Source organism: Phocoena phocoena, chromosome 5, assembly GCF_963924675.1.
Source record: "Phocoena phocoena chromosome 5, mPhoPho1.1, whole genome shotgun sequence".
Classification (NCBI taxonomy): domain Eukaryota; kingdom Metazoa; phylum Chordata; class Mammalia; order Artiodactyla; family Phocoenidae; genus Phocoena; species Phocoena phocoena.
Genome location: NC_089223.1, coordinates 13718743 through 13733305, shown reverse-complemented (window position 1 = coordinate 13733305; position 14563 = coordinate 13718743). Strand labels below are relative to the sequence as shown.

The window sequence follows — 14563 nt, the reverse complement described above, 5'->3', positions numbered from 1 at the left end:
GTTTTTTCACTCAACATTACGTTTTGGGGAGTCATCCAGATTCACTGGTTTCCACTATTATGTTAAATCCACTGTAAACAAATATTCCCCAACTTGTCCATTCTACTCTCTGTTGTTTCCAAATTTGTTTTATTTGTGCTTTGCTATATTATATTACATACGAGACTACAATAAAAAATAATCTTGTACCTGTTTCCTAAGGCACACAAGCAAGAAATTTCCACAGGAAATACTCCTAGGGGCGGAACTGCTGAGCAACAGTATGCCTATGCTCAATCTCAACCACCAATTCAACGGCACCGCTTTACATTCCCATTCCCAGTGAATGAGAGTTCCTGTTGCCTCACATCCACACCAGCATTTGGTATATTTCAGACTTTTATATTTTCAACAACAGGATGGATATGAAACAGCATATCACTCTAGTTTTAACTTACATTTCTCTAACTATTAATGAGGCTTTCACATGTTCACTGACTATCTGAATTTTCTCTTTTTGAAATTCCCGTTCGTTTTTATATTGGCTGATTTTACTTTATTAATTTATAGAATCTTCTACACACTGAACCAGCTTTCAACCTTTCTTACTCTTTGATGAACATACTTTTTAAATTTTAAGCCTGTTGAATTTATTAATCTTTTTATGGTTTGCTCTGTTTAGGTTTAAAGAAATTCTTATCTTACTCTAAAATCATAAATATATCCTTTTCTAAATACTTTAAAGCGGTATTGTTTTTCACAGTTAATTCTTTCTTCCATACAGAATTTGTTTCTGTTTATGAAATGAAGTGAGTAGGGATCCATTCTAGTTTTCCATATGAATAGCTAATCACTGATTAGAGTGGCAACTTAGACTCAAGGCTCACTGGGATTCAAAAGAAGAGAGGATAGATGGGCTGGTGATTTCTGCATAGACGGATGCACTAAAGTTGAAGCCCCCGTATACCATTATAGAGGATGAAAGTGAGAACAAATAAGAGTTTTGAGAAAAGAAAACCAATTTGATAAATTCACTCCATTCAAATTCTTATGACTTTTTATATAGTTTATATAACTCTTCCTAGTCATACTGTCATCACTTTACCCCATACAGTGTAAGACAACATTCAGTAGTTTATTTAAACAGGGCTGTATTCCTTATAAACTCTTTATTGATGTACCAACACAGCTTATGAAAATCTTGAGGAAAATATTACTACTGCAGTATATACTGATTAAGAATTTTATGTGATAATTCAGTGGTTCTCAAACTAGACTCCCACATAATTCCACAAACTCAATACAGCTGTTCTGTCACTATAATAACATTAAATTCCTTTCTCCATTTCAGAAACAACTAAATTAAATTTATAAAACTTTCTCAGTATTAACACTCTCATAATTTTTTTAAATGACATAAACCTGCTACTCATTATTTCTACTACAGTCTGGTGTGGGTTAACATATACTTACATACTTATTTCTTTGTATATTACAATTAAGCTAATCAAGTTCAATAACTATTCTGGTAAGGTCAAAACACTTTGCTTTTTTCAGTCTAGGATCTTCACCCCACCCTCACTTCATGTTAATTTTTCCATCCATAAGATGCATATAATTTGCTTCAAAGCATTCGGGGGAGCAAAAGGTCCAAAGCAACACTGGGTATGAAAATGCTTTTAAAATGTAAAACACTTTGCAAACAGAAGTTATAATTTATAACCTTAAATTATATCTTACAAATATGGGGTTAGAACAGTCATGGAAAAAATCAACAGGTAATTCCTAAAGGTCAGTTTTATCTACAGTTTTAATTTCTTTGATATCAAGTCTTTAAATTTAAAAAAAACAGGTTTCTTAACTAGACGAAAAATAAAATTTGTTTGAATGTTATTTCCTGCCCCACATAATTTCTAATAAAGTTCCTGAAAAGTAGAGCAAGGCAAAGGCAGAAAGTTAATCTATACAAGCAACATAACTCATCTCCAAATAATCTGAAAATATCTCTTTTTATAATGGTGTGATCTAAGAATCCATGCCATCGCAGCGTGATTTAAAACTAATGAGAACGTCCATTAGAGTCCAACTGAAATCAAGAGTGTACAGTTTACAGATGAAGGTTTAACCTGCCTCAAAAACAGCCTGCAGCACAGCATTGATTTATTTGGAAGAATATACTTTCCTAAGTATTTGCTTTGTTATCTCTTTGCATAAAGAGACCTTGGTAGAGCTACAAAAGTGAGAAAACCTTTGGATGAAACAAGAATAATATACTAAGAATAAGATTTGCTTTTCCTGTTGGTAAATATCAAGAGAGCCTTGTCTTCCTTGTAGCAAATGGACTTGCTGCCCTCTGGTTTGGAGCTCTGTTACACTGGGAAGCCATCTGCCCGGCTGTGCTACTTCTCAAACTTTAGACATGTATAGGAGTAGGAAAGTGAAATTACCTATTTTAAAAGAAAGTCATATGTTATACTCTAAAGCTTTTAGAGTCAGAAACAACTCGGTTCCAATCCTATGCCTCCTACTTTCCAAGCTGTGTGATCATAGGCATGATTATTTAACCCTGAATTTCTATTTCCTCATCTTAAATATAGGGACAATAATAACCACCTCCCAGAATTACAGTAAGGGTTAAATGAAAGTGTCATAAATACAAATATTCATAGCAAAATGTTGACCAAGTTATCATTAATTATTAAACTTCAGGGAAATCGTGAAATACACTAATCGCACTTTAACTTTTTTTTTTTTTTTTTTGCGGTACGCGGGCCTCTCACTGTTGTGGCCTCTCCTGTTGCGGAGCACAGGCTCCGGACGCAAAGGCTCAGTGGCCATGGCTCACGGGCCCAGCCGCTCCGCGGCATGTGGGATCTTCACGGACCGGGGCACGAACCCGTGTCCCCTGCATCGGCAGGTGGACTCTCAACCACTGCGCCACCAGGGAAGCCTGCACTTTAACATTTTATGACACAAGTTTCTCTTACTTCCAGGCATTAATATTTCTGTTAAAACTGGAAAGGTTTTCTTCAAACTGCACAAAAAGATGTTTTCTGAAATAATTGGGAATAGATGAAAGATAGAAGAAAAATGCTGAAGCTAAAATCAATAACAATTTAGTATGATGGATAACTGGGAGCAGGGAAAGGAAGACAGTAACAAGTGGGGAAGCAGGATGGGAGGGAAGAGACAGTGGGAAAGAGAGAGGGGAGTGATAGCTTGCATGGCTCTGGGCTAGATGAGTGATCCTGTACTGTCCACCAGGTCATCCCAGGTCAACCTGTTTGTTGAACTGCTCAACATGTAGAAATGAGCCTTCCTACAGTACGTATGGGGTAGAAGTGCAGAGGACAACGGCTATCTGTGTGTTCTACATGCCTTACAGTATCTGCAAACCAGTGTTTGATCTGAAGTATGCTTATGTCTCTAAAAGCATCAATTAATGCCACTGACAATATATAGTTAATAAACAGAAACATATGTATATCACAGAAAATACTGTATTAAAATTTAACCAAAATTTAAAAAATTGATTCTCAACCTCTGGGCAAATCATATGCAGTTTAAATTATTAAGAAATTAAAATCATGTTAGCATAAATATCACATTTCTTTTCTATAAGAGGGAACATGCGGTATAAGAACAGGTTCAAATTGTTCATTGCAGCACTATTTACAAGAGCCAAGACATGGAAGCAACCAAAATGTCCATCAACAGGTGAATGGATAAAGAAGATGTGGTAGATACATACGATGGAATATTACTCAGCCATAAAAAAGAATGAAATAATGCCATTTGCAGCAACACGGATGGACCTAGAAATCATCGTACTAAGTGAAGTAAGGCAGACAGAGAAAAATAAATATCATGATACTAATTATATGTGGAATCTTAAAAAAAAAAGATACAAATGAACTTATATACAAAACAGACTTACAGATACGGAAAACAAACTATGGTTACCAAAGGGGAAAGTTTGTGGGGATGCATGGGGAGATAAATGAGGAGTTTGGGATGAACAGATAGAAACTACTATATATAAAATAGGTAAACAACAAGGGCCTACTGTAGAGCACAAGGAACTATATTCAATATCTTGTAACAAACTATAATGGAAAAGAATCTGAAAAAATAGAGAGATATATATTACTGAATCACTTTGCTGTACACCAGAAACTAATACAACATTGTACATTCACTATACTTCAATTAAAAACAAACAGCTTCGGGCTTCCCTGGTGGCACAGTGGTTGGGAGTCCGCCTGCCGATGCAGGGGACACGGGTTCGTGCCCCGGTCTGGGAAGATCCCACATGCCGCGGAGCGGCTGGGCCCGTGAGCCATGGCCGCTGAGCCTGCGCGTCCGGAGCCTGTGCTCCGCAGCGGGAGAGGCCACGGCAGTGAGAGGCTCGCGTACCGCAAAAAAAAAAAAAAAAAAAAAAAAAAAAAAAAAAAAAAAAAAAAAAAAAACAAACAGCTTCAAATTGACCAAAAAAGCCGGCTCCCCTAGTTAAGAACACATGGCTTCACAGTCATATTTTAAGCTCACACTTGTGCTTTGAGAGCTGTACCAATCTGCTTTAGACTGCAACAGTACAAGAAAAAAAAAATCATTCTAAATAATCATCTATTTCTACCAATAATAATTTTAAAACATTACATATGGAGTATTAATGAGTAACTCAAGGGACTATACACATTGTATGCTGGCTAATTTAAGACAAATAAACAAAAATCTTTACACAAAGAAGCGTGAATTACTTCAGTAGAACAGTGTGTCCTAGGTCACCACGCTTTCCTTCTGTATTATTGTCAAGTTTGATTTGCCAACAAGCCTCTGATAACAAACACAGAAATAAATTTCAAGGTTATAAGCTAAGCTACTACTGTGAATAATGATATATTAACCTGCTGCTGAAGTTAAAAGTGGTATAGAGAGAAATGAAAAAGAGAGAGACTCTCAATCAAGTGAATTTTACATATAGAAAAAGCCAATATTTAAGTGCAGAATTAATGTGTGAAAGCATTTATGGAATTATGTTCTGACTATACACTGTGCAGTTCTTATCATCTTTAAGTAAAACAGGAGACTAAAAAAGATGAATGAGGGCCTTCCCTGGTGGCACAGTGGTTAAGACTCCATGCTCCCAATGCTGCGGGCTGGGGTTCGATCCCTAATCAGGGAACTAGATCCCACATGCATGCCGCATGTCACAACTAAGGAGCCCACAAGCCACAACTAAGGAACCTGCCTGCCGCAACAAAGGAGCACACGTGCTGCAATTAAGGAGCCACCTGCCACAACTAAGGAGCCCACGTACCACAACTAAGGAGCCTGCCTGCTGCAACTAAGACCCAGTGCAACCAAATAAGTAAATAAATAAAAATTTTAAAAAATAAAAAAGATGAATGAAAAAAGGAGGAATAATATGAATAACTACTTAGAATTTTTAAGACTGTTAATTATTACAGATATTGACTAATGCATACTTTTCCAAGTAATAATATAAGAATAACCTGCTTATTAACTAAAAGGTATAATTTATTTTCAAGTGTTCCAAGGCAGGGCTATAAACAAAACTCCAATAAACGGTACTGTAAATCTTGGCACAGATACACCAATGTATCAACAAAGGGCAGAGTGACCCAAGGAGAAAAAAAATCCTATATTATCTTTAAGCAAAATTGTTTGCCTTGAGTTAAAGAGGAAAACAAATTCTTTCACGATGGCTTAATGTATAACAAACAACTAAGATGGAAAATGTCTCTGTATAAACTTTTATATAGGAATTCCCGCCTCTGACATAAACAAATGCACACTATATTTATGAGTTAAGTCCATTCGTAGCAGATAAAGCTATCCTTTTGCACCATTCCAGGTAACCAATTAGTGCATAAGTACTGAGTTCTAATGATACTAAAACATCTAGAATTTCCTTTCCTGCTGTAAATACCACAACAACCGTGAGTCCCTTAACTGAGCAGCTTAAAACAGAGATGACAGCAAAGGCTGCCAGTTAGGGAGACTCATGTCTTCCCTGAATGAAACCTGTAGTTACAAAAACAGAGACCCAGATGGAACAGTCACTGCCTGCTGGCCTGGCAGCTCTGTGCCAGTTTCCTTGCTAAGGTCATAAGCAGGTATGTGAGGGAGGGAATGGTGCTGTGCGTTAAGCCTATGAGGGAGAACTGAATAAGTTGGCTTGGAGTGAAAGACAATTATAAAATCAATAGAGGTATGAAAATCTGAAGAAGTTAAAAAAAAATTAGCAGACTTTAAACTGATTTAAAGTATAGGGTTATTTCTGTCCATCTTGAGATTCTTTTATCTTCAGCACTAATCCAAAAAAATAGAAGGTTCCTCACATCAGTGATTTCACTGACTTGCCTCTATACTTTGAAAGCCATTGTTCCTGAGTTCATTTCTTCATAGATGGACCCAAGTTGGGAAGGTTGCTGCCATCTGACCCCTAGAGACCTGCATCTCTTAACAGTCATGGCAAAAGCATAAACTCTCTATTTGGCAATCATTCCTTAAAAGATGGACTTTGGTCAGATCTGAGTTTAAATCATAACCCTATCATTTATTAGCTATGTGAGGCTGATCAAACTACTTTACATCTTGGAGTCTCAGTTTATCCTGAAAACAAAATCAGAATAGGTCACTCAACGGTCTGTTACAAGGATTTTATGAAATCATATAGTTACAGTTCATGGTAGAAGGCCAGATATATTCTCAAGAAACCCTTGATAAATGGTGACAATTATTAATGCATACATTCTCACTCACAGATTCATATTCTTATTATGTCTGCTTTAACATAAGTAATAAACGCAGCCTCCTGTCTACAGTAATTTCAAGGAACATGACAAGTCCCACAACACCCTAACATGTTCCAGTGCTTAAATCTTATTTAATAAGAAACATGAACTTTTATTCCTTAGAGATAAAGTTTAAATGGAATACAAATTGAGAGGTAACACAAAGATTTAAATTTGTACCACTGAAGTACAAGTTAAAGTTGACTTCAGAAAAAAGGGGACTAATGATTCAACAAAAGTACTGAAGTAATTAGTTAATAAATTCCTTGTGAATCATAGAATTAACAGTTAAATAAACCATAAAAATGTAGAAAACTTTTTTCATATTTCTGAATTGTAAAGAGCATTCTAAGTTTCGAAGGAGATAAAGAAAATATTGTTTAGCTTTACTAAGATATTTCAAACACACTTGTATTTCAAACCACATAAAACAAAATTTTAAAGTAATCAGAAGCTTATGAAAACAGTTACAACTAACAGGACTTTAAAGAATCAAGATTCTTTGATTAAAAAAAAATACTCTTTAAACCAATGAGACATAGACCCTCTGAAAAAAGAATAAGTGTATAAACAGATAAATCATAAAAATTAAAATAATAACCAATAATCTCCTCAGATTCATGTTAACTAGTAATTACAAACATAAATAAAATATCACTTTCCACTATCATGTTAGCAAAGATTTTACAATTATAAATCTCTTAGCAGGCAAGAGTTTGAGAAGACAGATAATACATATTTGAAATGAAAAGTATCAATCCAAAGGAAAATATTTACTAAGGAACATTCAGACATGTTTCATTGACTGGAGAGGTGGGTAGAGGCAATCACTTTGGTTTTGTTTTGAGTGAGGCGAGGAGGAGAGAGGAAGGTATAGAAATCGTAGGCTGAGGCTGAGAACAAAGATTTCATCTATCTGCTCAAAAACTCTTTCATCTTTAAATATACAAGCAATTATTTCCAGGGACCTTAATATTAATGAGAATGGAAGGAACCAAAGAGCTCCAGTTTCTTTGGGAGTGGTGGGGACAGCACTTAGAGAAGCAAAGTCTTACAAGAAGATGACATGTACAAAACAAGTTTGTTTTGCTCCTCTCTGCCCCTTTAATTATTTACATTTTAAAAGACTCTTAGATGAAAGTAAAAATAATCTAGAAAAGCGCATTTGGTTCTTTGAGTTTCGTTGTAATCAAAAATTTTCCAGCTGCGGAAAGAAGAGTCATCTTAAAACAAAGCTGTAGAACAATATATAACTATATATTCCCTATGAGAAGCTCTTAGAATCAAAGTATTAAATTTGTTTCTGTCTTTTGCTTTAGGACTATCTGCCATGTTCTATTGAAAAGGAGAATGTTTATGAGAGCATAAATTTAACTGTACTACCAAAGAGAGTGGGAGAAATCAGGAAAGCCAGAAAGGATATCTGTAATTAAAAATATATATATATTTTTAACTATGATTATGAGTGGAAAAGCCCTCCATCTCAGTTGGAAGCAATAATTACTGGCTGTAGTAATTATTATTATTTATTATTATTAATTATTCAGGGGTTATGAAATAATGCAAAGGAGTCTAATACAATACAAAACACAGAGATACAACAATTAAGCTTTACATGCAATACACAGAATAAAAAGAGCAATTACAAACAGACGGGAAAAGCCACAATGATAAAACACTGGCCTTACAAATATGCATTTTTTTAATCAAAATCCTAAGTAGCTACTTTAAAAGCTGATGTTTGGCAAGTTACGTTAACACTTTGTACTATATTTGCCCATATCTATAAAATAAAACAGTTGAAGTAGAAGAGTCTGAAGGTTCCACTTCCATGAATAATTCATTCTTCTCCTTTCATGTTCTATGAATTCTATGCCATCCATAGCTACAGAAAAACACTGATTGGCCAGCTAAGTGGCTAATAATAAAATACTTGATTGTTCTGGCAAAATTATTTATGCCTCACTCCAACCAAAGTTCTCTAACCTCTTCTGGTTGGTGGTGGTACTGGTGTTATTTTTTGCCTTTGTTTGGTTTTGCTATAATCCTTTTTAAAAAATTTTATTAGAGTATAATTGATTTACAATGTTGTGTTAGTTTCAGGTGTACAGCAAAGTGAATCAGTTATACATATATCCACTCTCTTTTAGATTATTTTCCCATATAGGCCATTACAGAGTATTGAGTAGAGTTCCCTGTGCTATACAGTAAGTCCTTATTAGTTATCTATTTTATATATAGTAGTCTGTATATGTCAATCCCAACCTCCCAATTTATTCCTCCCCCTTACCCCCGGTAATCATAAGTTTGTTTTCTACGTTTGTAATCTTTTAATATTGAGGCAAACTCAGGTTTCTCTCATCACTGGCTTATGGGAACAAGGTACATTTCTAAGTCCATGACCATAGAAACCCCTGCCCTTCCAGTTTTATAACGCTTATATTACTTGATAAGCCAGCAAGATACATAAAATTTATACCTATAACTCTTTGGTAAGGCACCTTATCCATACCTATTTAACTAGAAATACTTATGTGGGCAAAATAAATCTGAAGAAAAATTACAGATTGAATTATGGTCCATTCCAAGCAAATTAAAAAGCTACAAAATTTCCCTATGAAAATACCAATCTTGTTTTCATTCCTAAGACAGATACAATTCAAGGTTAAACAAACAGAAGAGTCATATTCAATAGCTGGGAGAGGTTTACAAGGCTTCAACAGCAGTGGAAACTACTGGCAGAGCACACTGAGAAGTAAAAATAATCAAAATAAGAAAAGTTGTGAATTACTCTAAATCGTGCATAAAGCTTTACCTTTGATTCTGGTATACTTACTTTGTATATGAAATAATTTGTATTTTTACGTATGGTGGGGAAATAAAACACCATTAAAGACAAAATAATATTTTATTGAGTATAGGAACTAAAAGGAGCAGCTGCTATTTCTCAAGTACTTTTTAAAACACTGACATTCTTTTCTTTCAATATTTCTATTTTGAGGAGAAAATTCTTCTTCTGACTGAACTGAAGTATCACCTTTCAGGTCTGAGAATTTTTTAAGCCATGATTTTCTATTACTTCCTTAAATTCCTAACTTTCTCTACAATAGGAAATAAAATTAGGAGGTGTAACTTCATTCGTAACGTTGAGAGTCATTCCACTCTGTAATACTTTAGGATACATGAGGATGGAGCCATTCTCTCCCGAAATTCACTCTGGGCCTTTTGGAAGGTGTAACACTGTCTTCAATTTGCTAGAGCATCATTTAATTTATCACAGCAGTCCATGTGGGTGCAGCGTCTAGGTGATTTTGCTGACAGATTTCATGAAATTAACTAAACAACATCTGCAGGCTCTATATCCTGAATTTGTAGGTGCTAACCAATATAATTTTGAACTTCTGTCATTCAAATGGTTTATGAGTTCAATAAATATCTACTTGCATGGATGAACACACATAGCTATAATTGTTGATAGAAAGAGAAATGAATTTTTTAAGTATTGTTATTGTTTCAAAAGACTTTACCAACTACTTAAGGGACTTCTCCTTCAATCCAATTAATCAGTTTTAAATTATATTAAAATAAAGTCTATAAAGAAAAGTGGGTTTAAAATAAATGTTTTTTCTTTAGTTCAAGTTCTTGAATGTCTGCTTTAGGCTAGGTCTTGGAGGAACATAAAAATTAATTTTAAAACATGGCTACAATTAACTCACAAACTCATAAGGGAAAACAAAAACTCTGTATCATCGACTTTGCAGAAGTGCTGTGACAATGGTCTGTACAGGAGACCAAACCACAGAGGCTGACAGTGGACAGGCAGGGCATCTGGGAAGGGATACCTTCATTGAGGCTGAAAGCCAAAGGCCAGGAAGAGGGTGTTTCAAGATAGAGGAAGCAACATAAACAATTCCAGAAAGGAGTAAAACAGTACGGATTGTTTTGAGTACGCTTAGGTTGTCGATGGCAATTGTATGCTTGATGCAGAGGCTAAAACAAGCATTAAATGAATGTTAAAATACAGTTTAAATTTAGATATCAGATTAGCCTTAAAGCACATCTGAATTAATAAAACTGATTTTGAAGCATTCTGGATTATTTTTAAAATTTTATGTGATTCAACAACAACGATACTCTACAACTATGGGCCTCATTTTAAGATATCTACTTTACATTTAGACCTATTCCACCTGCTGTTTTGGACATGGTTTATCCCATTTTAGAATAAGCTGGTTCCTGAATATTAACCCTAATACAAAACCTATGTCAGAGTATTATCTTTCCCTTATATCTCTATTGTTCTACAGTTTAAGCTCTACAACGGCTTTCATGTTATTTTTGTTTTTAACTTAAGTATGTAATACAAAAAACCCTTTGGAACTACAATTGCCATCTACAACCTAAGCTAAACATTTTCAATACCATGCTAATGCTTCTCTTCCACAATAAAAAAACCAACAACAGGGAAACTTTCACTCTGTCAGTACATAAGTTTTATCTAGTTACACCTAGAGTAAAGCAACATATTACTTTCCGAGTTATGTGTAGTAGACATAAAACACATAAGTATATAAATTTCATGGGTGTTCTAAATCAGAAAACACATAGAAAACAATTCCTTTCTGTCCCCTTCAGCACCACTGCTTTTAACATCAATCTGGGATATGCAAAACAGTGATGATAAATGAATATGCAATCGCACTACGGTCACACAGAGAAGCACGTGTCAAAGTTCTACCTGTGATGACAGGAAAAAAACTACTGATGTGGGGCAAGAGATGTTAATTTAATATCTTTACTAGAGAACCACTTTTGCAAGGAACCAACCTAGCAAGTCAGTTGGACAAGCAGAGAAATTCTAAATGCTGAGTCCTTTGCACCTTGGATGAAGAAGTCTGTTCTTACTTTTCATCACTCCTGCTTCTCTCCCTCCCAGAAGGAGTCATTATTTCACTTTAATGCGCTGTCAAATGGACAGTGGCTTTCTTTTCAAAAGACCCCATGTTACTCACATTCACAGCCTGCACATTTTGACGGTGACAACATCTTCACACATTCATCTGAATTCTTCCCCTATTCCACTTCTAGAACACCCTCCACTATAAACTCACTAATATTCATGTTTTAATAGCAATATAAAAAGTAAACATGAATTTACCAATCAGAAGACGTCAAGTCTGACAGAATGAAGAAAGAGAAATTTACTGACAGGACATAACGTGAAATCAGTGTTCAAGAGCCATTCCCACCACCCACGCCATTTAAGTGTATTATGACCGTGCACAGCATTCTTAAGAGCAGAATATGAAACTACACTGCCACCAAGGACACTTAACCAGCAGGCAGCCCCTCCACATTAGCTTTAATATGCCACACAGCCCTTTGCTTACTGATGTAGAGCAGCCAACAGGGAGATGGAGTTTACCAGTAACAGCGAGACTGAACTGGCTAATTACTCACCTTCTTACGTACAGCAGGCTTGCTCGTTTAACTTTTTGTTTCCACTCTTGTCATAGCTCAGCGGCAAATGGTTGTGATTCAGCAGAAGTTCGAACCTGATAATTAAAAAGAATTTTTTAAGAAAAAAATTGGAAATTAAAGTTCCCTCCACTGAAGTCTTTCTTTCCTTGCCCTCTGGCTGTACGTTTCTCGCTCTCGTTTTCTCTCCCTGCAAGGCAGCTACGTAGTGGTCTATAAATATTGACCCTGACACGTGCTCAGTGCTTCACTTGCTCATGGCACAGGTCTGTGTTACTGAACACCGTGGTAATACTCCAGCAAAGTTCTCAGCTGCTCAGACAAAGCTGTGGATTGGCTCACTACCCAGCAACCCTGTGCCTGCCTGGAAATACCATTTTGCTGCCAGTTTTACAGATGCTATGGGCCTTTCCTGAGGCCCAAATCAGGCACAGAAGGGCAATTATGAGGTTTGTCTGAAGAAATAGTTTTCCTCAAGCAGGTGGAGAAAAGGGGGGCTGGGTGGAGTGAAAGACAAGAAAGGAAATACTGCCTTTGTTTTGGCCAAACAACATAATTTCAAATCCTTTATAAAAGTCATACCTAAATGCCATTCAATCAAGCTTTATAAAACTGAGTTACTACTTACTATGAATAACCAAAAGACGTAGGAAAGCATTTTTGCGATTGTTTTTAATATTGCTTCTCACTGAATAAGGCTGCAGTGACTGAGTAAGCGGCCACAAAGAAATGTGTCAACATAAATAAATTCATTTCCAGAATGATAGAAGTGCCCAGGAAAGTATAATATTAATCTGATCAAATTAAATATTTGGTGAAAGAAGCTAAAATATAATCTAGAAATTATATGAATCAACATGCTATATGAAATACTTCTAGATTTTCAATCATCACAATTGAATTATTTTATTTTTTAAAAAATTAAGGGGACGGGCTTCCCTGGTGGTGCAGTGGTTGAGAGTCCGCCTGCCGATGCAGGGGATGCGGGTTCGTGCCCGGGTCAGGGAGGATCCCACATGCCACGGAGCGGCTGGGCCCGTGAGCCACGGCCGCTGAGCCTGCGCATCCGGAGCCTGTGCTCTGCAACGGGAGAGGCCACAACAGTGAGAGGCCTGCGTACCGCAAAAAAAAAAAAAATTAAGGGGGCTTCCCTGGTGGCGCAGTGGTTGAGAATCCAGCTGCCAATTCAGGGGACATGGGTTCGATCCCTGGTCTGGGAAGATCCCACATGCCGCAGAGCAACTAAGCCTGTGTACCACAACTACTGAGCCTGTGCACTAGAGCCCATGAGCCATAACTACTGAGCCCATGTGCCACAACTACTGAAGCCCGTGTGCCTAGAACCTGTGCTCCACAACAAGAGAAGCCACCGCAATGAGAAGCCTGTGCACCACGACGAACAGTAGCCCCCGCTCACCACAGCTAGAGAAAGCCCGTGCACAGCAACAAAGACCCAACACAGCCAAAAATAAAATAAAAATTTTTAAAAGATATTATTTTTTAAAAAAATTAAGGATAAAATCTAAGCCATGACTATATAATTTGTAGGTGATATAAACAAGGTCAGCATTATCTACATATAGCACATATAATGTCCACGGTATTAATGATTAAAAAATAAATCAAGCCCATAATTTTTATTCTTCTTGGCAAGAAAAATCATATGTTTACTTAATTGAAATTTCCTCTTTGTTAAATCAAGAGTATGGAAACTTAAGAAATAATCTGGTCACTTACTCATTTAATAGCTGATAAAACTGACCTCCAGGCCAGTTAATTTACCCATAATCGCATGGCAAGTTTGTGGCAGGGCCAAAACTAGACGTTCTTGCCTTATTGCTCACAATTCTGTTCCCCTTCTACTACAATAATGGTTCCTAAATTCATTTTTAGGTTCAAACTCTGATTTTCAGATGAAATCTTACCAAAAACCTTATCAGTAAGGGCAAATATTACACCTAGAGAAATAACCAGCATAAAATAAAAATAGCCTTTAACAGCTTAATTGACTCCCCCAAAAAGTTATGCATAAGAATTAACTTTCTAACAGTTGAAATCGACTTTTCCTTGTTTGGTTCAATTAACAACATTTTCCCAATAAATTAACTTAATACCAGGAGAGGTATATAGTGAGGTGCTGAGGAGCCCAAGAGGAAACACAGTTCTCATGCTCAAGAAAGGAAAACAAAAAAAGCCTAATGACAAAACAACGTGTTAGTACAGTGATGCAGACTAGGATGGCAGCAAGGGTGCTTGGAACACTAGCTCCTGAGCCAGTCTGAAGT

General features: G+C 36.2%; 1 protein-coding gene across 1 annotated transcript in view; it reads right to left on the bottom strand.

The window, feature by feature from the left end:
• The window catches only part of BMPR1B (bone morphogenetic protein receptor type 1B), a 162211-nt gene extending 149849 nt beyond the window's left edge, over positions 1-12362 (bottom strand). Inside the window, exon 1 of the mRNA XM_065878320.1 lies at positions 12261-12362. The gene's annotated coding sequence lies outside the window, so the exon portion shown is untranslated. The remainder of the gene's footprint in view (positions 1-12260) is intronic.
• Positions 12363-14563: the final 2201 nt, after the last annotated feature.